The 26,963-nt window shown below is 39.1% G+C and overlaps 1 pseudogene; it reads right to left on the reverse strand.

Annotated features, from left to right (window-relative positions):
- Nucleotides 1–21,017: 21,017 nt before the first annotated feature.
- On the reverse strand, nucleotides 21,018–22,028 carry LOC149162160 (PRA1 family protein B1 pseudogene; annotated as a pseudogene).
- Between the last annotated feature and the right edge of the window lie 4,935 nt (nucleotides 22,029–26,963).

Consider the following 26,963-nt stretch of genomic DNA (forward strand, 5'->3'; position numbering starts at 1 on the left):
TTGATGATTTGAAAAATGAAGCAGAATCTAGTTGCAATATGAAGGAAAAGAGTGCAAAGAAATGTTGACTTTAGAGGGAGCAAATGGCAGAATCTGACACCCTGTCTAAGAGGCTATTATATAGACAACTCTGATATTAATGATCTACTTGGGATTTGACTTGGCTGCCTAGTAGGACATACTGCAAAAGCATGTGAAGACGCTAGAAGGAAAGTTCATTTGATGATATTGATCAACATCAAATATGGTCTCCTGAAGAAAGAGAGGGAGTTGACAATGACAACTCCAAGGAAGAAGAAATTATTGTGTTTTGTTTAGTTCGTTCCATGGGCACTTTGATTGAAAAGTGAAAAGCACGGAGAAGGATTCTTGTACAATATGCGGAAAGATGTTGATCTCAAAGGAAACAATTTGTACCTGAAATAATGTTGCAGAAATAATCGCAATTAAGGCAAGTGTATCTACAATTGTTTAATTTGAACTCATTTCATTGAATACATGGATTAAGTGGATGGTTTTGGTAATCCTTGGAAAATTATGTGGTCAAGATGTCTACATCATCTTGGGATTGAAAGGTAGTAGTACAATAAGATAACCTGATGTGTATATTTCGACAACAATGAAGATCACTTTCATGATTGGAGGAAGCTATGATTAGATCTACTTTGATTGGCTCAATATAATGCCTCTGATGACGATGGCTAGAGGAAAGTGATATGAAAGATTGATGGCTCAAACCCTGTCATAGATTGGCTCTAAAAGAATAAAATTTATATATGATGTGATATAAAGGAAAGGGGTAGCCATGCAGTTAATCGAAGATCTCCACGAAGAACTAGTAATTGATGTATTAATGAATGAGGGCATGCTAAAATAACTTGTGGTTATGACTTCCCAATTGAAAGGAAGTAAAGAATCTCCTCTCTCGTTGAGAGGGAGTGATGATGGACATTATATTCTCTTCTTCATGTGTCATGCACTAGGTCGGGACTAACAATCGTATGTCTAGTGAAAGCCATGGAGGAAGAATGGTGTTTTAAGGATTGGATAAGCATCTGAAATTAATACTCCTTGAGGATAAAGAATACAAGATAGGAAATAATCTTGTGGACCAAGACTCTTTGAGGTTGGCACTGTTAAAAATGTAGCAAGAAAATGCTCAATTTGACTTTAGCCTTAGTCAAATTGAGTAAATCAAATTTCCACATCAGCAGAACAACTTGGAGGCAATTAACTAGTGTGATATGGCTCTTGTCACTCAGCTAGCTCAATAAATTCAAATTAGAAGACTTGAAGTCCAGTTATGCATGTGCAATTGCTAATTTTTAGTAATCTAGTTCAGTTATTTTCAATTATATTCAGTTCACTGACCTTTCACTATTGATAGAGTCAGTGGAAGGTCGGTTGTGTAGTGGGACGATAGTCTAACTTAGAGATTTGTCAGTTAACTAATCAATCAACCCAAAATAGGTAGTGCATGCAAAAAATTCAAGTTCCTCAGCTGAAGTGGAAATGACAAAGCAATGTAACATCAATTGTAAACTAGTTTTTAACGTGCAGGTGTTGCATGATTCAAGAGATCAATCCTTGGGAATTGCACAATCAATTTGGAGGAACTTCCTAAATAATAGGGGCTAATTTCCTCAAGAATTGCACAAGGAAATAGGGGGCTTGGTGAGCAAATAATTGTCTAAAGTGTTGGCTAGAGTTTCTTATTGAACAGGAGAACAATAATTCTTTTGCAAGTTGAGCTCAGAGCTGGAGCTAGCAAATGTAATAGTTTATCAATTCCACTGATTAATGCAAAGAGGCTTGAGGGGTTTTTCCCAGTTGGGTTCCCCTAGAAATAATTGTGTATTTGTGGTTTTGCTTATTGCATGTCTACAAATGTTGTTCTAAATTGTGAATTTCATTCCGCGAATCAGTAGAGTAGAATTGTGTCTCTTGTTTTTAAGTTTGAAATCTTGAGCAATTGCAATTTATATCAAATTTCTACATGGTAATCAAAGCTCTAAAATCACATTAGAACCAATATTTCGAATGTCTCTCAAGAATTTCAATTTTGCAGCTCAGTACAGTAGTTTTTCCTTCAGGATCAGGAGAATGTCTTTCAAAGGACTGAGATTGGAGTATGCCCTGGAGGGTAGCTCAAATTTCATAGTCTGGAAGGATTGAAAGGACGCAATGCTTGATGACAATGGTGTGTTAGAATATATTAAAATTGATATTGCAAAACCCCAGCAGTTGGATGCACAACAATTAGCCCAATGGAAAAAGGATGTTGCAAAGGCTAGGAGAATTCTTCTGGAAGGTGTGAGGGACCATGTGGTCTCAAATCTCAATGGTAAGGAGACACAATTTGCTATGTGGAAAACACTAACTGAGTTATTCGACAATAACAGTGACCATAGAAAATTGGTCGTGAAAGACAAACTTCAAAACAAAAGGATGCAGAAGAACGATATTATTCCGTAGTACCTCTCCAGATTTACACAAGTCAGTGATGAGCTTGGAGGGGGTGGGGTGACTGTTGCAGAAGATGATCATCGGCCTTCCAAAATCCTGACACAACTACCAAGACTCTGTGAATGGAAGGGAAAAATTACAGAATTGGGAAAGGTTGTAATTCGATTTGGTTCAAGAAGAGTTTAGTAGAAACACCAAAGATGGAACTTCATCTAAAGCATAAGATGAAGAGAAATTTGCCTTGATTGAAAAGGGGAAGAAAGGAAAAGGGAAAAAGAACAAGAGAAATCCTAAATCCAGCCAAAATAATGGCAAGAATAAAGACTTGAGCAAGATCAAGTGCTTCCACTACCACGAATTCAAGCACTATGCAACAAAATGTTTGCACAAGAAGTCTACCAAGAAAACTTCAGGAGGAGCAAGATGTGAAGCGCTAGCTTCACAATTCCAATTAGACTTCACCCTAATAGCATGCATGGCCAACACTGTTATGGGGAGTGTGTGGTACCTTGATTCTAGCACCTCGTTCCATATGATAGGGTGTAATGAGTTTTTTAGTAGCCTAGAGGAGAAAGATCTCCTTATGCATATCGAAATGGGGGATGATGGAAGGTATAGTACTACACGAATTGGTACTGTCACATTTGAGAGGGAGAAACCCTCTCCTCTTCGCCTCAAAGATGTTACGTTTGTTCCCGGGCTGAAAAAGAACCCGATCTCTATAGCAATTTTGGAGGATTGTGGCTATGGTGTTATTTTCAGTAAAGGGAAAGTGGTGGCCTAGGTGCAGGTGTAATGGAGAATTGTTCAAATCCGGAAACGATTTCTGCAAATTCAAGCAAAATTTCTTCTTGGATTTCCTTTGGTGTATCAATCATCTACCTCCAAACTTGACTATTCTGCTAAATTAGCAGCACTGCTTAATTTTAGCCGCAATGATAAGCGCCTTACAAGTCCTCTTAGCATCGCACATCGCAAATCGCACTTGCTTAAGGCCAAAGTTCATTCACTCATGAAATATTGCGATGCGAAACTAATTGACAGTCCTCCACTGTTGATCAAGGCACACTTGATCCAATGGTCAACAATGATATCGCACAGGGTCTTACGCGACGTTTACCCGCCCTTACAGAGCCGATAAGGGTTATAAATCCTTGATCTATAATTGTTCGGGTCCGATTTTGGAATTAACACCCGATCACTTTATGACTCGATATTCGTTGGATAACAAGGCCATCAAATCCTACGACTTGCTGGTCTTCAACTAGCACACAGGAAAAAAATGGCTTAACCCCCGCAGTTCACTGTGATGTAAGCGGTTGAAAATGAGATCGACTGCTAGGAGTGAGTGCGAGGCTTCAACCACGACCAAGAATCCCGTACACTGCCACCCCCGCAGTAACTGATCACTCAGATCTTATACATGGCAAAAGAGAAATTTAAACACGATCACACCAGATCATACAGAACTCTAAAATTTCAGGCCAAACTGGAATTTGCAATAATACACAGAGATTCTTCAAAGGGATGCAACACCTCCGAGATTGACCAATTTTACACAAAAATACACAAAGATATAATTTCTACAACCTAATCTTATATGGCCAAAACAAGCCAAGTCAGTCAAAATCAGCTTACAATCATTCATAACTTACATAAATAACATTCATTCTAACAATCAGGTCCTTAATCATTGGATCAAACTTGCCTAAACTTAAACAGTATCTAATCTGGTTGATATTCTTCTCGAGAATCTCAACTAAATCTAAATTGCATGAATTAATTACAAAATCACTCAATCCCTAAATCCTAGCTCAAATCCTATCTAGAAAACTTGTAAATTGACAGCTAAAGGATCCCACTCCTTTGCTTGTAAACTTTTTTTGTATTTTTGAGATAAATTCGAAGTCTTTTGTCTTCAAGCCTTATGCTCCTGCATCAGAATTCTGAGGACAAAATGCTTCATGGGCTCTTGTCCATGAGCTCTTCTACAGAACTGCCCAACTTTTGTAGCATGGCATCTGTCATCCAAATAGCTTCAGCAATTGGTTGTAATGTAGAGGTGTCCTCAGACACGTAATTTTATTAATAAGAAAATAAATTACATCTGGAATTTTGCAAGAGTTTACACCCGAACCACAAAACGCTCTTGCAATGAGCTATTTATAAGCTCAATGTCCTAACTACCTCTAATTATGGATCACTTATAAAATAACAAGTGTCCATTTACAATAAAATCTATTTAAACAACTTACTAACAATTCTCCTAAATTAGAGCCTAAAATACGACACATTTGTAGAGTCGTATCTTTTACAACAATATTCTAATTCTAAATGTCTACATTTAAGAATTAAATATTCTAGATTAATAATTATTAATTTAAAATATTAAATCAATAATTATTTTATTCTAACTTTATAATCTATGATAATATTTTATTTTTGGATCATCTAACAGGTTGATCCTTCCATTTGACCAAATACTGAAAATACTCTTGTCCTCTTGTCTTCCTCAGTGATTTCTTATCCAAAATCCTCTCTGGCTTCAATTCCTTGGCTATAGGCAACTATTTTACCCAATCAATCTCTTGTTCTTCTTGATTCTTTGTTGTGTCATCTGCATTTTCACTTTCATACTTATACAAATCAGCGAAATTGAAAATTGGAGATATTCCAATATCAGGGGGTAATTCAATTTCATATGCATTTGCAAAAAATTTCCTCAAAACTCTGCATGGTCCAATTTTTTTAAACTTTAGTTTATTATACTCCCTTTTTGGAAATCTTTCTTTCCTCAAATGTGCTGAAACCAAATATCCAACCTCAAAATTAACTTCTCTTTTCTTCAAATCTACTCTGCTCTTGTATTTTATGTTGATGTCTTGTAGTTGATGTTTTCCCTGTTCATGTATTGTTTGAACTTCTGTAGCAAAATCTTCTCCTTTAACACTTCTCCTTTTAGTTTTTCCCAAGTCTCTCAATTCAAACACTCCTCTTGGGTGCATTCCATAGATTATATGGAATGGAATTTGCTCTGTACTCCTATTAGGAGAATCATTATATGCATATTTTGCCTGTGCCAATACTTGATACCACTGTTTTGAATGTTCACCTGCAAGACTTCTCATAAGATTACCTAAGCTTCTATTTACGACTTCAGTCTGTCCATCAGTCTGAGAATGATAAGAAAAGCTCAAACTCAATTTAGTTCCAAGCCTCTTCCACAATGTCCTCCAGAAATGTCCAACAAATCTTGTGTCTCTCTCTGAAACAATGCTCTTAGGTAACCCATGTAATCTTACAATCTCCTTAAAAAACAAATTAGCAATGTGAGTAGCATCACTGGTTTTATAACATGGAATAAAATGTGCAATTTTTGAAAATCTGTCAACTACTACATAAATTTAATCATTTTCTCTTTGAGTTTTTCGTAAACCCAAAACAAAGTCCATACTTACCATATCCCAAGGCCTATCTGGAATAGGTAATGGAACATACAAACTTGTGTTTTGACTCCTTCCCTTTGCATACTGACAGAGTTTACAATTTTTCACATACTTTTCCACTTCAGACCTCATTTCCGGCCAAAAATAAAACCGGTTCATCTACTCATAAGTCTTGTCCGCACCAAAATGCCCTCCAAGTCCTCCACTATGTTTCTCCTTGATCAAATTTTCCCTCATAGAACAACTCGGTATGCACAATTGATTTCTTTTAAACAATAGTCCCTCTTGCAGGAAATAATCCAGCGACTTGCTTCTGTCCAACAAAACAGGATTTCTACAAACTTCAAATGCCTCTTTAAAATCTAGATCTTTCTCATATAACTCTTTAAGAAAATCAAAACCCAACACTTGAATTTGACTTTTTTGAGCAAACATGTTTTTTCTACTTAAGGCATCTACTACTTTGTTTGATTGACCAGTGATATGTTTTAACACAAAATTAAAACTTTGCAGTTATTCTATCCATTTTGCATGCTTCTGATTAAGCTTTGGTTGTTGCATAATGCACTCTAATGCATGGTTATCTGAATACAGTATTAACTCTTTAGACATCAAGTAATGTCTCCACTTCTTCAAAGACTACACCACTTCATAAAACTCCTTGTCATAAGAAGAATATTTCTTCTTTGTCTCATTCAACTTTTCATTAAAATAAGCTACAGGCCTATCCTCCTGACTCAAAACAGCGCCAATGGCTTCTCCACTAGCATCACACTTCACTTGAAAAAGTTTATTAAAATCAAGCAAAATTAAAATAGTTTTCTCAGTAATCTTTCTCTTCAACAGTTGGAAGTTATTTTCTGCTTCAGCTATCCATTTAAATGGTTGTCTGTCCTTCTTATTGTGTCAATAATTGAAGCATTAATCTTACTAAACTTCCTTATGAATTTCCAGTAAAAACTAGCAACACCGTGAAAACTTCTTACCTCAAGGACACTTTTTGGTGAAAGCCACTCCATGATAGCCTTGATCTTCTCTAGATCCATCTTTAACCCCTCAACAGAAACAACAAAGCCCAAATACACCAACTCCTCCTTCATGAATGAACATTTCTTTAAATTTAACAATAACTTTTCTTGTTGTAGCCTCTGTAAGACATAATTCAGATGTATCACGTGTTCCTCCTTAGATCTGTTGTAAACTAATATATCATCCAGATATACTATTACAAATTTGCCAATAAATTCCTTCAGAACTTCATTCATAATTCTAATAAATGTACTAGGAGCATTCGACAAGCCAGAAGGCATTACCATCCATTCATACAATCCTTCATTGGGTTTGAAAGCAGTTTTCCACTCATCTCCCTCTCTAATTCTGATTTGATGATAACCACTTTTTAAATCTAACTTTGTAAAATATCTAGCTCCACTCAAACAATCCATCAAATCTGTTGGACACCTAATCCTAAAGGGTTAGTGTGGAAGCCGAAAAGACTAAGCAGTCCAAGAGACCTTGGGATCTGAAACCCAAGAGTCACAACATTGTATTATAAATGTACATCTCCTGTTAATAAAAAAATGAACTCACATGATTTATCTTTCACATTGTTTGCTGTCCATGTGTGTTTAACATGGTATCGGAGCCACTTGTTTTTCTGTGGCCTGTTATGTGCACATCAGTACTGCGCCCTCTGCCCTGCTGAATGTGCTATACACCTGAGCGTTGATGAATGCATAGAAGCGTTGTTACTGGTGCGTTTTTTACTGCCTCTCTACGCATGAATACTGGTGCGTTTTTTACTGCCTCTCTACGCATGAATACTGGTGCCTGACATGGTGACAGTGAATGGTATTAAATGTTGCCCTATCTCACGCTGTTGACCTTATTCGAAACGCTGCTCCTCTCTGCCATAAGGTATTTTTAATCATTGTCTGCACTCTGCGCTCACTGAGCTAAACATAATTGCCTGACTGCATTCTGGAAACGCTCTCTCTCTGCCTCTGTCGTTCTGTCTTTGCGTTGTTCCTGACATAACGCTCTCTGGCTGCCTCTGTCCTGCTTTGTAACTCCTTTGCATCGATTTTTCCACTATTACGACGCTGCCATCAGACAAATGATAGTTGAACAGTTTGGGTTGGCAATAAGCGCTCCCTTCTTGTAACTAAGTTTTATGTGAGACATTGCCTCTGGATTCACCTCGGGAATCACAAGGGGTACACCATCGTCCATACGGAACGCAGAGCTGTTGTCTACTACAACTGTCCCCTGTTGTGTAGCTATGGGTCCGAACTTCTTGCTTATTGAGCCACCAGCACTGAACAGAGCAATGTCAATCCCGCGGAAACTATCTTCAGTGAGCTCCTCTACTACATAATCTCGTCCCTCAAATGTCATTTGCTTTCCAGCAGAGCGCTTGCTCGCCAGCAATCTGAGACTCCTGTAGGGGAAATCTCTATCATTCAACACACTCAAGAACTCCTGCCCGACGGCACCTGTGACACCCACAATAGCCACCGATGGACCATCCTCCCTCAACCCCATTCTCACCAATCTGTTAGGACGAAACCTCGTTCTCGCCCCTGGGATCGGTCTGAGGCATTTGCATTTTCCCCACATTTGGCTGCCATTGCCATTGATATCACAATCGCGCTGTAACAGTGCTCGGGAAGCGTATGAGTGCTGGGTGACTGCCATTGCCATCTTTGATCCTGATTCCTTTGACAAATGAATCTCTGTAACCTGCGTCCGAGGTCTTGAATCTCTTTCTTGTGTTCAAACCCCGGAATGTCGTGGATCCCGCCACTGGGAGTAGAAGCCTCCGCACTTGCGCATAGACATCCCAGTGACAATATGTACACCGCCATTGTTGTGATGCTGTCGTAGTCTCTCTTCGCCATTGTCATCGACGAAGCAGTGTCGCTGTGGGAGAGGTATAGAACATGTTTGACAAGGTTCAATGCCTCCGCCGGTGCTCATTTAATGCACGCGGAACTGGAAGCCCGAGCTGTGTTTAATGGTCGAATTCTTAGGCCGACTCTGCAACATGAATTTAGTTGTCGTCACGATCTCCGAATTGTTAATTTTTTCATGATCCATCTGTCTAGCAATGAGTCAGCGAGCTGTGTAATTTATTCAGATTTAGATATAACTTTGGATTGATGACAGCATCATATGTAAGGCAGAAGCTTTGGGCTATAGAAAAAGCACATAAATTCTTTCAAATAACATCACTATTGACAGCATACGAGGAAAAATCGATGCTTAACACTTCGCTAGGATAGTTTCTTTCTTTGTTGCACAATTTCTCAAGGGCCACACGCGCAGCTGCATGCTCTGCAGCTTTACGGTTACTGGAACAAGTTGAAGGAGGAGAATCATATCTTTGTCCATTCACAATCACTGTTGCTGTGAAAATCGCTTTGTGGTCTGGTCCTTCCTTTACAATCTCATATTCAGGTTCAGGAAGATGCTGCTTCTGCGTGTATATCAGTAGCTCGTTTTTTATTAGCAAAGGCTTGGGCTGCGACATACTTGAAAAATGAAAATTAATTTTATCGACAGTTGATCACAATTGGAGGTCCTAGAGTCATCATAATTCTTTGTTTTAATGTGATTCCCCTTTGGTTTCTTCGATTCACAAGGAACCGTTTGCAAAATTCTTCATTCTCGCTGAATCTTTGAAGAGATCAAGATTCACCGACAGCTGCTAAAAGCAGTAATAAAATTGAAGGGCTAAAGGAAATTAATTCCATTCCAGCCATCTCCCACTTTCAGAGTGGCAAACTTGATCAATGCTCGTAAGTCTGAAGTCGGTTTCAATGCCACCTTGGCCATGCAAGTATGTATCATTGATATTCTGGGGTTTAAGAGGATTCCACACCGTGGTAAGCATCTGGTTATCCTTTCTTTCTTGATCAGGTGATAAAATCTTTTGTTCTGACCTGGTAAAATAAAACTTCTTAAGTCAGTTCTTCAATCAGCAACTATTCATATGATGTCTATTCTCGAAATGGCTTGAATGTTCTTTGCACACATACTGTTATTCAAAAGAAAAAATATGAGGCCTGAATGGTATACGATCCAATGGTATGGTGATTGGTTTCAAATACACTTTGAATAGTTCGAATTCCATTTGCAACCGAGATTCTGTGCTTCTGTCCCTATAGTTGGATCCGATTTGATTGTTGGTGCCATTCATATGTTTAATGCTTTGCTGAGGTTGACCGCTGTAAATTACAGTTCAAAGAATGCCCATGACATGGTGTTATAATTATTGAAGTTTTGATAACCATCATTTCTGAAGGAGTACTTGAACGATCCAAACAAGTTTGCAGTTGCTGCTGCCCCAATTGTGACATTGTATTTAAAACTCATTATAGTGCATTGATTCCTTGATTCCACTGCTGCATAAAGATTTTGACATTGAAGAAAAAATGGCCAGAACCAGTGAAGTATTACAGTTCCTTAAAACTCTGATATTATCTACTGTTGATGACACATTACAAATCAGCAAAGGATCTCTCTCAGAAATTCAGACATGTTTACAAAATGCACAGGAAAAGATCGATTTTTTGCAGCTTGAATCATAGCTACAGCAAGAAGAGCTACATCAAAATAGTCATCATTCTGAACCTGTTTTTGTTCAGAAGATTGAAACAGATACCCATAAACAGCAAGTCAATAATGTTACTGTTCATTCAAATAAAGCAGCAGCTGTACATGCAGATGCAGAAACTCAGTCTGCACTTCCCAAGCCCATCATCAGACCTTGGGAACAACTTGTCCACAACAAGCACAGAACTGGTCTTGGATATGACAAGGACTTGTCCTTTCATATTCCAGACTACACCAAGCCCATTCAGTTTCAGAGTGTTGGATTCATTTATGACAGTTCACCTGCTCCTCATGACAGTTCAGCTTCAGCTGTTCCAGACTCTGCCCCTCTTCCACAACAGCAGCAGCAGCAACAACAACAACAACAACAGATCGTGAAATGCCAACACTGTGATCGAGTTGGCCATCTGAAGGATCACTGTTTTGATCTTCATCCATGTAAGCATTGTCATAAAACCAGCCATTCTTCACACAGATGCTTCAGAAATAAACGTCCTGCAAGAACAAAGATTCATCTTGGATGGATCGCTTCTTGGCAATGGGCATCAACAGCCAAGAAGATATTCCAAACACATGTCAGAACTTGTTCCAGAATATTGAACAGTCTTGCAGTCGAGTTTTCTCCATCTTCTCACCTTGTATCTGACAGGGGGGAAATGATGGTCATCTACAAGCTTCAAAGCCACATCAAGCGAGCCTGAGCCACAACCTGCCACACCAGTTTCAGAGTTGTAGCCAGAGACAAGATGCCTGAACATGCCTTCAGTTGGCAATCTGGGACTTCCTCTAGCAGAAGACTTCAGCTTCTTGCCAGTTTCGGAAGCATTCCAGGAACAGATTGAGAACACTTCCTCTAGCAGAAGACACTAGCTTCTTGCCAGTTTTGGAAGAGTTCAAGGAATTGCATTAAGCATTCCAGAGTTGTTGGTCATCCTTAAACCATCACAGATTGAGAACACTTCCTCTAGCAGAAAACTTTAGTTTCTTGCCAGTTTTGGAAGAGTTCCGGGAACTGCACTAAGCGTTCCAGTGTTGGTGGTCATCCTTAAACCACCGCCCTTTTTTACCAACATTTCATAGAGCACATTCAGCCTAGTGCTGCCATGCATTTTTGCACATTTTGTATTACAGCTCTCTTCTTGGACTCATACATAACCCTTCGGATTAAGGGGGGGAATGTTGGACACCTAATCCTAAAGGGTTAGTGTGGAAGCCGAAAAGACTAAGCAGTCCAAGAGACCTTGGGATCTGAAACCCAAGAGTCACAACATTGTATTATAAATGTACATCTCCTGTTAATAAAAAAATGAACTCACATGATTTATCTTTCACATTGTTTGCTGTCCATGTGTGTTTAACAAAATCTTCGATTCTAGGTAAAGGAAATTTGTACCTGATCGTTATCTTATTGATTGCTCTCGAATTACTGCACATTCTCCAGCGTCCATCTTTCTTTGGGCTCAACACTGTTGGCACTGCACAAGGACTCAAACTCTCTCTAAACAGTCCCTTGTCTAACAGTTCCTGAACCTGTTTCCTAATCTCTTCATTCTCTGTGGGAGTCATCTTGTACGCTGCTTTATTAGGTAGATTTGCTCCTGGAATCAAATCTATGTGATGAATGATTTTTCTAATGGGTGGTAACTCATCAAGCAAATCATCTACAATGATATCACAATAATTGTCCAGCATCTCTTGAATTTCAATTGGTAAATCAAAAACTCTTGTGGAAGTAATTATTACATTGGGTTTGCAAACCAACGCAAAACTTACCTCATCTTCTTCCATACGCTGCAAGTACTTCTTTCCACTCAGCAAAAGGGTCTTTGGATCAGGTTTCCTTGATGTATCATCTTCTTCTATTGGCAGCAATGTATGATTGACACCATCTTTTCTAAATTTGTATGCGTTTCTTCTTTCCATCATGTATAGCTCCTCTGTCATACTGCCAAGGTCTACCCAACAATATATGACACACATCCATAGATATCACATCGCACAGAATTTTGTCTCTGTATTTTCCCAACTGCAACTCCACTTCACATTGCTCATTCACTACCAACTGATATCCCTTTTGAAGCCATGACACCTTGTAAGGTGTTGGATGTTTCTTTGTTTTCAATTTCGACTTCTCCACCACTTCTATGGAGACCAAATTATCTGTGCTACCACTGTCTATTATCATCTGACAACACTTCCCTTGAACCTTAGACACAATCCTGAACAAGGTTTTCCTTTGTGCTGGTTCAACAATTTCCTTAGCTGGTTTTAACAAAATTTTGTTGACTACCAAAGATTCCCCTTTCTCTGGTACATTCTCTTTGTCTATTACCTTTGTTGCTTCCTCTTTAGTTTTTGCAACAATTGCATTCCTTTGATTCATTCCTATATTTTTTGGGCACTCATAAGCTCTGTGTCCCAGCTTGTTACATCTGTAACATCTAACTTCTCTTCCTCTACCTCTGCCTCCTCTTCCTCTGGAAAAACTCCCTCTGCCACTTGCATCACCTCCTGTGGGTGCATGCTGACTTGAGCTGCTGCTAGCTCCATCTCTAGGTGTTGTAGATCTTCCTCTACCACCTTGACTTCCCCTTCCTCGAAAAGTACCTCTGTTGCTACCTCCATCTCTAAGTGTTGTAGATCTTCCTCTACCACCTTGACTTCCCCTTCCTCGAAAAGTACCTCTATTTCTAGCAGACTGCTTCCTCATGAGTTTTTCTTCAGCCTTTAGTACCATTTGATAAGCCTCTTCTATTGTTTTAGGAGACAGTACACTTATCTCATCTTGAATGTCCATTCTAAGACAATTCACATATCTGGCAACCTTCTCATCTGTATCTTGGATTTGTCCTGCTCTTATGCTCACTTTGTAGAATTCCTCTGTGTATTCATTTACTGTCATAGACCTCTGTCCAAGATTTTGCATTTGTCTAAATAATGTTTGTTGATAATCACATGGTAAAAAACTTACTTTTTAGTTTTGCCACCATCCTATTCCAATTCTTAATTGGTTGTTTGCCAAGTCTCCTTCTTTCTCCCTACACTCCATCCCACCAAAGTGTTGCATGTCCTTTTAATTTTGTGACAGCAAACTTCACCTTCTTTCCTTCATCTGTTTCTTCATAATCGAAGAATTCCTCCATGTCATTTATCCAGTCTATCAATTCCTCACAGCTTAAGCTTCCTGTGTAGATTGAGACCTCAAGTCTAGGCTTGGATGTGGATCTCAAAACTCACTTAAAGAATCTCATTTCAAGAGTTACATTTGCAGGTTCTTCTGCAGCTTCAGTTTCAGGTTCACTGACATCCCCAGCATCTGCATCTCTTCCCATTTCCACTGCTTCCAATCTAGCTTGCATCTGTTGCAAAACTTCCAACACTTCAGTATTTGCAACTAGTCGCCCTCTTCTTCGACCACCACCTCTTCCTCCAACTCTGAAAGCCATGTTGGATTTCTTTTTCTGATCCTTGAGATCATGTTTAGTGTCAGTAGGTTGCTCTAATACCACAAATGGTGACCTAGGTGCAAGCGTAATGGACAATTGTTCAAATCCGAAAACGATTTCTGCAAGTACAGGCGGAATTTCTTCTTGGATTTCCTTTGGTGTATCAGTCATCTACATCCAAACTTGGCTATTCTGCTAAATTAGCAGAACTGCTTAATTTTAGCGCAATGATAAGAGCTTTACCAGTCCTCTAAGCATTACACATCGCAAATCGCATTTGCTTAAGTCCAAGGTTCATTCACTCATGAAATATTGCGATGCGAAACTAATTGACAGTCCTCCACCGTTGATCAAGGCACACTTGATCCAATGGTCATCAGTGATGTCGCACGGGGTCTTACGCGACGTTTACCCACCCTTACGGAGCCGATAAGGATTATAAATCCTTGATCTATAATTGTTCGGGTCTGTTTTTGGAATTAACGCCCGATCACTTTATGACCCGATATCCATTGGATAACAAGACCATCGAATCCTACGGCTTGTGGGTCTTCAACTAGCACAGGGGAAAAAATGGCTTAACCCCCACAATTCACTGTGACGTAAGCGGTTGAAAATGAGAACAACAACTAGGAGTGAGTGTGGGGCTTCAACCACGATCAAGAATTCTATACACTTCCACCCCCGCAGTAGCTGATCACCCAGATCTTATACACGGCGAAAGAGAAATTTAAACGCGATCACACCAGATCATACAGAACTCTAAAATTTCATGCCAAACTGGAATTTGCAATAATACACAGAGATACTTCAGAGGGATGCAACACCTCCGGGATTGACCAATTTTACACAAAAATACACAGAGATATAATTTCTGCAACCTAATCTTATATGGCCAAAACAAGCCAAATCAATCAAAATCCCCTAAAAATCATTCAGAACTTACATAAATACCATTCATTCTAACAATCGGGTCCTTAGTCACTGAATCAAATCTGCCTAATCTTAAACAATATCTAATCTGGTTGATATTCTCCTCGAGAATCTCAACTGAATCTAAACTGTATGAATTAATTACAAAATCACTTAATCCCTAAATCCTAGCTCAAATCCTATCTAGAAAACTTGTAAATTGACAGCTAAAGGATCCCACTCCTTTGCTTGTAAACTTTTTTTGTATTTTTGGAATAAATTCGAAGCCTTTTGTCTTCAAGCCTCATGCTCCTGCATTAGAAAACCTTTATGAGACACATAACTACCGAGTAGGTGAAGCAAATCGGGGTTCGAGTGAAGCACCTATACAAACTTGAGGTGGGAGATAGCGCTACATTGAGCAACAAGGCTAATAAAGTGCAGAGTAAAGATGTTGGAGAACTCTGGCACAAGAGATTAGGTCATCTACACCATGGTGTCTTAAAGATCATGTAGCAAATCACCACTGGTCTCCCTAAAGGCTCCCTTGACTAGGAGGATGTCTACAAGGGCTGCACATTGGTGAAATATGTTAAATCGACTTTCCATGACCGAGATAGCAGAGCAGATGCACTCTTGGAGCGAGTCCACGCTGATGTTCGTGGACTCTTTTCTACAGCGTCCACGGCAAAACATAAGTACTATGTTATTTTTACTAATGATTTCTCTAAAAAATGTTGGATCTTCTTCATGCGGAAGAAGGATGAAGGTTTCTCCAAATTTGTTGAGTTAAAGGCATTAGTTGAGAAGGAGACTAGGTAGAAGGTGAAAGCTCTCAGGAGCGACAATGGAGGAGAATTTATTTCGCATGCCTTCAAAGATTTCTATGCAAAAGAAAGTGTTCGAAGAGAGCTGATAGCACCCCATAACCCACAACAGAATGGGGTAGTTGAGAGGAAGAACAAGAGCATAGTGGGAGCAGCGAGGGCCATGTTGCATTATCAGGGGTTGCCATTGCATCTATGGGTAGAAGCGTGCAACACCGTAGTCTACTTGCAAAACCAAAGGCCTGATATAATACTTGGTATGATCACACCGGGGAAGCCTTCTCTTGGAGAAAAATTTTTGGAGCTTTAGTTTATTGTCATGTCTCCAAGGAGTCGAGGAAGAAACTTGAGCCTACAACGGAGTTGGAAGTTTTTGTAGGATACACCGAAACTCCACACAATTACCAGGGGTTTTTACCTTCACTAGGGATGACAATTGTGAGGAGGGATGTCAAGTTCGATGAAGAGAAGGTTATGAGATGCTCTTTGGAACGAGAGTTGAGTATCCCACCTGAGCGGGAGCTTCTAGCTCCAAAGGTGGAGCCTCAAGATGAGCTTCAAGAGGTTGTGGAGCAACCACATACAGAGGAGTAGACAAGAGGCAAAGTGGAGGCACCCACTCAACCATAATCTTCCAAAGAGGGGAGAAAGAGAACGAACCAGATAAGCTGATAGAATGTTGCAAGATGCAAGGGAAAATGTGAGAGCCCCCACATCACAACGCAAGCAGAGATCACTTGACAGGTACATTGGTTACATGGCTCTCATGATTGAGCTCATTAAGATAGAGCCTTCTTCTTTGAGGAAGCAGTGTCTCAACCTGTTTGGGTTGATGCCATGGTGGAAGAATATGAATCCATCATGAAGAACAATGTATGGGAGGTGGTGTCGAGACTAGAAGGGAAATCAGTCGTTGGTTCCAAATGGATCTACAAAGTGAAGCATGTAGTAGTTGGGAGCATCGAGAAGTACAAGGCTAGATTTGTGGCCAAGGGATTTTCTCAAATAGAGGGAGTGGACTATGAAGAAACTTTTGCACCAGTTGCAAGATATTCCTCAATCAGATCCATTCTAGCATTGGTTGTGCAAATGGGATGGAAAAACCTCCAGATGGATGTAAACACTGCCTTTCTCAACGATGTTGTTGAGGAGGAAATTTACATAGAGCATCTAGAAGGATTTAACACATATGATTGAGAGTCACATGTGTGCAAACTCAAGAGAGCATTGTATGGTCTCAAACAAGCGCCCCAAGCATGGTACACGACGATCAACAATTATCTCAGTGGATTGGGCTTCCCCAAAAGTGAAACAAATGTGAACCTCTATCAAATTTATAAGGGGATTTTTTTGAGCTTTTCTTTATATTAATAAATATCATTTTTATGCACAATTTGATTAAGGGTTGCTATACATTCTATTGATTAGATTGTAATCATCGTTTTCATTTGAGTAGTTTGTGAGTTAAATAATTATTTTCTTATAAATATTGTTATTTTCCTTCAATGGATTGCTCTAAAGGGATTGATTCCATGTTGTGTATGAAAGGGGATAATGTAGTAGTATTGGCATTGTGGATTATTTACTATAAATGAACTTGTAGTTATCAAATAATTGATAGATAGTAAAATATAATGGCTTGGTACATTTTGCATGATTATTCATTTTATTTGAGTTTGGTTTATGCATGAAAGAAAAGATCCACAAATAGAGGATTCAATTATGAAAAATATTCTAAAAGAAAGAATCCAATTACAATAACTGACATCGAAGCTATTCTCTATTATCATAATAGAAACCCCCTCTATTATTTGCATATGTTTCAAACACAAGTATTGAAATAGCAATATCAAGTATGATGGACTTATGTGAAGCTTTAAAGTAGCCCGTGTTGTCATTTAGTTGAAAAAAAATTAACACTTATTTGAGATTATTGAGGACATTTAATTCCACGCAATTATATATATATATAGTTTAGTCATTATATTGTTGTGAATAACATTTCAAATGGTACGAGAGCACAATTTTACACACTAGGACCTATGGACCTGCATGCAGTATAGATTGTTAAAGTTATTCATCTTAATTATCTTTAAGCTAACAAATTATTAGATCCTACTATCGCTCCTAGTGCCCTAGCATAATCGAGTTGTGATGGGTAGAACAGGAAAAAAAAAAGGAAAAGATAGGGCAACAAATGGTCATTACGCATAAAACCAAGTAAAAATCACACGCTAATCTGCTCAACAAAGAGAGGGGGATCAGAATAGTATATCTAGTAGTGAACCCAAGTACAAATTACATGCCAACCTGCTCAACAAAGAGAGAGGGGTCAGAATAGTATATCTATTAGTGAAGTTATAATCACGATGCAATCATTTCAAAAAATCACTGATATAATGAAAATACTAACTAAACATAGAATCTAGTCGTAATTCAATTTTGAGTGAGGAATCAACAATTTTCCCGAGAGGCAACCCATATAGAGAACGAGAAAAGGTTTTGGTGTGATATTGGTGGAGAGAGAACATGGCCAGCTACATGATTATACTAATCACAAAGAACAGATGATGAATTTTTATGTTAAGAGTAACACCTTATTATGATGGAAGACTTTATTACTGCAGCTTGGGTTAGATATTCCTTTGGTAAACTAGGTAATTATTGAGTAGCAAGTTCAAAACCGTTACCTCTCAAAAGGGCTTACAGAAAGTTAATTGAATGAAGTTAATGCACCCAGTAGACAGAGCCATAGGAGATTGCGGGGCTCTTGAGATCTCTCACTCGAACATAGAAACGTTTAAAAATATATAAATTTGTATATGGATTGAAAGTTTTTGAGAAAGTTTTCATATACTAATGCCTCGCACCTTGCATTAGGTTCAAGGAGCATGTGTTGCCGAGGAGGCTTTGGGTGGAGGTCATCACAGATCACCTAGATGGCCAATTATTTGAGGGCCTAAGAAAAGTCATTTAGCAGGTGTAGATTTTGGATCATGTATAGGGAATAGGGAGGCACCAAGAACACATGTTCTAGGAGTTTATAGATAATACATAGGAAGGCAGGGACCATCTCTTAAAGCCTACAACATGCAGCAGGGGGCTACATGCCCACAACAGGCACAACAAAGCAATGCGTCCACATTTACCGAAATGAAGAAATATGAACAACCTACTACAGAGGAATGTTAGATGTGTGGAGGGACATATTTTTAGAGATATTGCCCATAGGTGTACAGAGGGACAAAATTTGAGCAGAATTGGACAACGGGGAGACATATGAACAGAGCGTATAGGATTCACAGTCATCTTAGAAAGTCAACTTCGATTATTCCAAATCTGCTCAACCTCTCAGAAGGTTGCAAAAACGAATTTGCATTTTATGACAATCTGCCATACTTTGTAACCATTATTCTATTTGTGATACATTTATCTATAAGCTGGGTCATGTCAGTCAATTTTCAAGTTTTCATGGATGAGTTCAAATAAAATCTCTCGTAAGCCTAAGTTTTGGTTGCAATCCGACCCTAGCAGTCAGACAGATCTGTGTCAGATATTCACTCTCCTGCTTGTAGGCCGTGCGTTACTTCAAAGTTATCTTCCATCCATATAGAGTGTATGCAGAGTCCATTATGGATACCGTCAACTACAGCAGTCCAACATATAAAGAAACTTTTGATAATGACTATAAAATTCAAATCATAAATGATAAAACTATCAAAATTAAATTTCACATGCAATTTTTCCGAAATTGGATGTTGTCAAATTTAAAATGAGTTTTTGCATCGGTATCAACCCCCAAAACAAGAACCTTCCTTGCAGCAAAGAATACCCACTCACTTTTATAACAGGAACTAAAGACTACAGATATGAAAAACTTTAATAACTGAAAACAGCTTTTGACGGCCCTTAAATGAAACCATCTCTACAAATTCTAAAAATATGGAGCAAAAACTCTTTTAAAGCAAAATCCCACTCACAAAACCATATATACTGCTACCACGGCAAACAATTGCATGGAAAGTATGGAATGCATAAACGAAATCAAATTTGCAGTATAACTGAATATTATTTTCCAAAATCCATAAGAAATGAAAAATACAATGGGATCTTGTTAAGGACATAGCAGCAATGCTTTCTATGAACAATATCTGCTAGTTCAAACCTAAAGAAATCTGCACATAACAAAACTCCACTAAGAACAGAGCTGAATCAGGGACTTTAACACCTTGACTTGTACTGGCAAGCACACCAGGTTCACTCTTCCATGAATAACGGTAAACCCACCACAGTCAAGCTTTTCCCTTTCAAAATAGCTAAATTAAGGAACATGAAAAAACCATTTCACTAAATAAACAAGAAAGGATGATCTGGAACTTTTTCCCAATTACCAGTTCTTACCAGTTCTGCCATAACAGAAACACTGAGCATGCATAAACCCATTTGCTGGCCAATAAGAAATTACAGTACCTACTCAGATTTTCCAAGACATCACCTGATATAATTAAAAAAGAATGTGGGTCCATTTATTTGAGCTCGTCCTTTTTTTAACAGAAACACCTCATTCTTTTTGGAAGGAACGGATCAATCTCCTAGGACGTGTCACCCAGGGGATTACCACGTATATGTGAGACGATGTAAGAAACAACACACTTGGACTCGAACCTAGGCCAGTGGAGAGGTAAACTCTCACCGATTTACCAGGTAAATTCTCACCGAGGTAAACAGAACGCAAAGGCAAAACACCCCGCGGGGAGATGAATTATTTTACCAATTTTTGCTCAAGAAAAGCAATGCCATTAAATTGTCTTCAATTCTTGTCATATCAGCTAACACCATAAACTGATAGAAAAAAGGTGCATATACACATTGTTTTACAGCCCTCGAGTTTCATTATAAACCGAATAAGCCCGATTCAACCCTAAATTTTTTTCCAAAAATTCACACGAACCTAATTTAGAAAGGAAAAGAAGGAAACCCTTAGATGGTTGTTTTTTAAATTTTCTCCTTTTCTTCTTAAAATTGACAGAGATAAAACAATTACAGAAAAATAAAACGCAAGGGAGAAATGAATCCCACTGTGGGATGAATTATTTCACAAGTTTTCTAAACAATGGCAATTTCAATTAATCGTCTGTCCCTTATTTTCCGTCACTTCTTTGAACCAGAAAACTGCATAAATTGATCGAAAAAAAAGATATAAAGTCATTTTTTCTCCCCTCGCGTTTTATTCGAATACATAGAAATTCTATTCTACCATGATGTTTAACCCCAAATTCACATAAACCCACCAGAAACAAAAATAGAGAAACCTTACGATGATTTTTTTGTCCATAGAAACCCAATTCAACCCTGATGTCTTTTCCCAGATTCAAATAACCCCAATTGATAAAGAAAAAAGAGAAACCCTAAGATGGTTTTTTTAAAAACCTGCTATTCTTCTTAAAATTCATACAGATCAAACTGAAAAATTAGAAATTAAGCAAATTTGTGTACATGGAAAACCCCTCAGACATTGGCAACAGCCGGGGTAGGGCCGCCGAGGAAGGAGAGAAATCCAGGGACGGGCTCCTCTTCGTCCAAAAAGAGATCTTCAGGAACCCTAAACGCGCCATGTGCGCACACCATCGCTACCCCGATCATCAACGCCGAAATGAGCACAGCCCCGACGCTCGTCATAAAGACGATAACAATCGTAAGGACTGTCAGGATTCCCAGCACCTCCCGGTCGCTATAGGTTCTATCGAGCAGAACCAGGGGCTCCCTCCTCAACAGATAAAGGAAGATCCAGCCCCCTAGGAGCGCAACGAGGAGGAAAAACGAGATAGGGTTGGACAAAAGGCTGAAAGCGAGAACGCCAGAGAGCAGGAGAAGGTAATTCACGCGGAAGTATGCCCAGTTCTTGCGGACCCTGGTGACCGCTTCTGCCATGGATGCGGGCTTTGCCAGGGAGTTGCGGTCTACGAGCTCCGGCCATGGCCTCCTTTGGGAAAGGGCGTTGTTGGTACCTTCTAAGAGCCCAGAGAAGAAAACACGAGCGGCGGTCGGCGTCGTTGGCAACGTCGTTATTGTAGGCACCGTGTCTGCAGATGACGATGTTGGAAGAGGGCTATAAGCAGCTGCCATTTTCTGGTTCTGGTTTGTATTAGAGTCTGTAACCAGGGAACTACGTGGAAAAGATCGCAGCAGCGCAGGAGCAGAGGCCTTCTGAATCAAAATGTAGTATCGGTGTGGAATGGCATCACCAGGCTCATAACAATGAATATCAATAGCCCTCTAATTTGACGTTTTCGTATTGATTTGTTGAGTAATTTTTTCATCTTTGGTTTTCACATTGCCGAACGGTGTGTCCTTCAACATTTATGATTTTTATATGTTTAGTTAGTATATATTATGTTGATATATCAGTTAATTATGTAGTCGTAAGAGTGGATGGTTGACTTTTGTGTGGGAAGGAAAACTGAAACATGGTTTTATGAATTAAAATATCAATATATTAATAAATACAAAAATGGTTGATTATAGTTATTTTCTTTCATTTCAATTTGTTAATGGGATTGTGATGATGGGTGGTGTTAGGTGATGGGTAATGTAGGTTAGAAGAAATAATATAATTGTGATAATTAATAATTAATGTGGTTATATAAATTAAATGGTTGATAAATTCTGGTATGTGTAATAATTTTATTTCATTGTACTTGGTGTATGTGAATACAATTATGTAAATTTTGAATATATGTAAATTATGTGAAAATAAACTCATGACTACCTTGACTGCGCTAACATGCAGTGAAGTTTGGAATGGGCAGATTGGGGAAGAACATCACCCATATTGTCCCCCTTCCTCGTGGAATGTGGCTGAGACAGGACATCACCCATATTCTCCCCCTTCCTCATGGAATGTGGTTGAGACAGGACAATAGCCTTAAGGGAAAACAAAAAGATGACTAGACAACAAGTTGAAGAGTGTGGAAGAGTAGTCGAAGTGTGTGGAAGAGGCACATAATAATGAGTACAGAAGCTTGATGCACAAAGAACATGCAGAATGCTAGAGACTATGAAACAAGGGAGTCTTGGGAAAAGACACTAGAGAAGAAATTTGTGTCAAGTTGTTGGTGAGAAGATAACAAGTGTAAAGATGGGTGCGATTGAACCCAGTGCTTTGTGAATCAGGAATACATTTCTTGTGACCGCGTGAAGGCCATTGAACCATGTGTTTAAGCTTGGAGGGCCAATGGGAACTTATTGGAGGAATTGGGTCACTATGGTGCTTGCCATGAGGTTGATAAAACCACCTGGACATTGGATTATGGACCCCTACGATTCTTGCCATGAATATGCAACTAATAAACCACCAAAAGCAGTTGATTTCACCTCTTGGAACTGAAATATAACCTATTTAACCTTAGGTGAAGTCCTGTGTTTTAACCCAAAGAGCAAGTGAATCACTATGGTGGTTACTGCTAGAAAGTGATTGATAAACCACCTAGACAGCGGACTCCTCATCATGGTTATGTGATTAAGCCTTGGGTGTGAATTTCCTTGAATACACATCCCCTCGAACTTTAGATCTGGTTCGAGGGGGGGTGGTTAGCTACAATAAAGGCTACAATGTGACTAGCCTATGGTTGGATGGAGAGTTGAAGTCCCTCCTTTAGTTTCCAACCATATTGAAACACATAGATAAGTGTAACATGCTTGTGTATATTGTCTTATGGACTATGATGACTTTTGTTTTGAAGCAATATCTTGTGTGTTTGTAAATGTGATAATTCCCTAGCTGTGAAGTTCGTTGATATGTTCATGAGTGGAATAACATTTGCAAAATTATGCTTTCGGTACTTACTTGAGCTATGTTATTTATTATTATGTTCATGATGAAAGTGTAGTTATGTGTTTATGTATACGTAAATGTACCCTAACAACATGTTGATAAATATATAGTTCAGACCACTCATGCACTGGTTATTTAGTGTGAATCGAGAGTTGGGCTTTAGGCCTTGGGTTATATTACACATTAAGGCCTTGAGTAGTTAGGCTAGGTGAGGTAGCAATCATCCTACTTTATAAGCCCAACTATTAATTTATCTACATCCACGTCATTGGGACAGGTAGGTAGTGTGAGAACTTAACTTCATCCCTATGCTAGTGAGCCCGAGACTAAGTGGGCACTGGTGGAACCACATCCCAACAAAACCATGCCGCATGAACTGGCGCTGACCATCACCCATCAGTTGTCGTTTGTGTCCTCAATAAACCAATCTGTTAAACTCACATGGACAGCGAAACAGATGGAAAGATAAATCAGTGATTGCATTTTTTTTATTAACATAAGATACACATTTATAGTATAATAGGTGACTCTTGGGATTCAGATCCCAAGGTCTCTTGGATTGCTTTGTCCATTCAACTTCCACGCTAACCCTTTAGGATTAGGTGTCCAACATTCCCCCCCTTAATCCGAAGGGTTATGTATGAGTCCAAGAAGAGAGCTGTAATACAACATGTGCAAAAAATGCATGGCAGCACTAGGCTGAATGTGCTCTATGAAATGTTGGTAAAAAAGGGCGGTGGTTTAAGGATGACCACCAACACTGGAACGCTTAGTGCAGTTCCCGGAACTCTTCCAAAACTGGCAAGAAACTGAAGTTTTCTGCTAGAGGAAGTGTTCTTAATCTGTGATGGTTTATGGATGACCAACAACTCTGGAATGCTTAATGCAATTCCTGAACTCTTCCAAAACTGGCAAGAAGCTGGTGTCTTCTGCTAGAGGAAGTGTTCTCAATCTGTGATGGTTTAAGGATGACCAACAACTCTGTAATTCCTGGAACTCTTCCAAAACTGGCAAGAAGCTGGAGTCTTCTGCTAGAGGAAGTGTCCCAGATTGCCAACTGAAGGCATGTTCAGGCATCTTTGTCTCTGGCTGCAACTCTGAAACTGGTGTGGCAGGTTGTGGCTCAGGCTCGCTTGATGTGGCTTTGAAGCTTGTAGATGACCATCATTTCCCCCCCTGTCAAATACAAGGTGAGAAGATGGAGAAAACTCAACTGCAAGACTGTTCAATACTCTGGAACAAGTTCTGACATGTGTTTGGAATATCTTCTTGGTTGTTGATGCCCATTGCCAAGAAGCGATCCATCCAAGATGAATCTTTGTTCTTGCAGGACGTTTGTTTTTGAAGCATCTGTGTGAAGAATGGCTGGTTTTATGACAGTGCTCACATGGATGAAGATCAAAACAGTGATCTTTCAGATGGCCAACTCGGTCACAGTGTTGGCATTTCACGATCTGTTGTTGTTGTTGTTGTTGTGGAAGAGGGGCAGAATCTGGAACAGCTGAAACTGAACTGTCATAAGGAGCAGTTGAACTGTCATAAATGAATCCAGCACTCTGAAACTGAATGGGCTTGGCATAGTCTGGAATATGAAAGGACAAGTCCTTGTCATATCCAAGACCAGTTCTGTGCTTGTTGTGGACAAGCTGTTCCCAAGGTCTGATGATGGGCTTGGGAAGTGCAGATTGAGTTTCTGCATCTGCATATACAACTGCTACTTTATTTGAATGAACTGTACCATTATTAACATGCTGCTGATGGGTGGTTGTCTTAATGTTCTGAACAGAAACATGTTTAGAATGATGACTCCTCTGTTTTAATTCTTCTTGCTGAAGCTGAGATTCAAGTTGTAAAAAATCAATCTTTTCATGTACATCTTGTAAACAACTATGAATATCGGTGAGAAAATCCTTGTTGATTTTGACTGTATTATCCATAGTAGAGAGTATTAGATTGTTCACTAACTCTAATATTGCACCGATTGGAGCCATTTCTAACCTCAAAATAATAAAACAATGAGGAAAAGATGGACACCAAATAAACTTATGGCAACAACTTCAAATCAGCTTGCAGAGAATGGTGATATCCAGAAAACAGACTCCTCATTCAAAAAATGAATTTTCTTCAATTCACCTGAGAATTTAACTTCCAACAAAGCATGCTCCACTCTTCAGCAGGATCCAACTACATTCACAAAACGCATCATCACTAGTTCCTGCCTCTCAAGTATTTTATTACAAGGTACAGTTGTTCAAGGACAGGCAGTCTAGCTGAATGTTTTAATAATTATAAGATTCCCAACTGTACAATTACCACCATAAATTTGAACTGAATGCTGTTCTTACTTTCAAGTTCTGACAAAAATCACTCTTAAGAAATATCTATGCCCACACTACTCCCAGTGCTCACAAATTAAATCCTGTGTACAAGAATACTCTCCAGCAAGTGTATGAAAGCCTCCTCATTGGCACGTGCAAAGAATTTATTCAAACAAGATAGTCAAAGTCATTGATATCTTAGATTTGAAGAACATGAGGATTAACCCAGTCTTTATTACCATCGATCCCTTGCGTGATACTCCTTCACAATTGCTTGCATATCTCAAAGAATTTCCTTATTGACTGTTCACATAATATGTACTTGAAGGATCCTAACATGGAATTTGTGAGAATGTTTGGGCTGGAGTATAATGCAGAGCTTGTGAGAATGTTTGGGCTGGAGTATAATGCAGAGCAATTGACTGATGCTATAGCTTATGAACTTATATTTCTAATGACATAATGCGCGTGCGCAAGGAATAATGGATTGAGTAATCAAACACATATAAGACATGGGCAGATTTCAGCAACTCCACTGGTCTACAACGATTTCAGCAACGATTTCAGCAACACAGCAACTCCACTGGTCTACAACGATTTCAGCAACATCGTCCTGAAGCGGGTTCACAGTATTTGAAGCGGGTTCTGCTGCCGCTGCCGCTGCCTCCAATCTTGGATCAAGTATTGGTGGATACTTTAAAGATATAGCATAATAAAGTTTGAAATTCACAAATCCTATAAGAGTCTCATAAAATTCTACAAATGTCAGCATAACACGAAAATCAACATCCCCGGGGAGAACTTGTTGCAGAACATGTGGTGTGAGCCACGTAATGTTTTGACCCTCGACTTCTGCCTGATAGTAGATGCCCTTAACAGATACAAATGTCTTACGCAAAGAATGTGTTCTGGAAATGTAGGCCTGCCACTCCAGACTTAATCTTCGACAGCTGTGGACACGCTCAGCAGGAATGTCATGTGTCTTGTCTGCGGGCAAAGCTGGATGCGATACGTTCAAGGCATAACTTTCCTCCGATCATAGAAACAACCCTCACGATCTCATTCTTAAAAGCATTGATGTCCTCGGTCTGCCTTGG

Source organism: Pinus tabuliformis, chromosome 5_2 (assembly GCF_031772625.1).
Source record: "Pinus tabuliformis cultivar Carrire ecotype Pingquan chromosome 5_2, CPIR1, whole genome shotgun sequence".
Lineage (NCBI taxonomy): Eukaryota > Viridiplantae > Streptophyta > Pinopsida > Pinales > Pinaceae > Pinus > Pinus tabuliformis.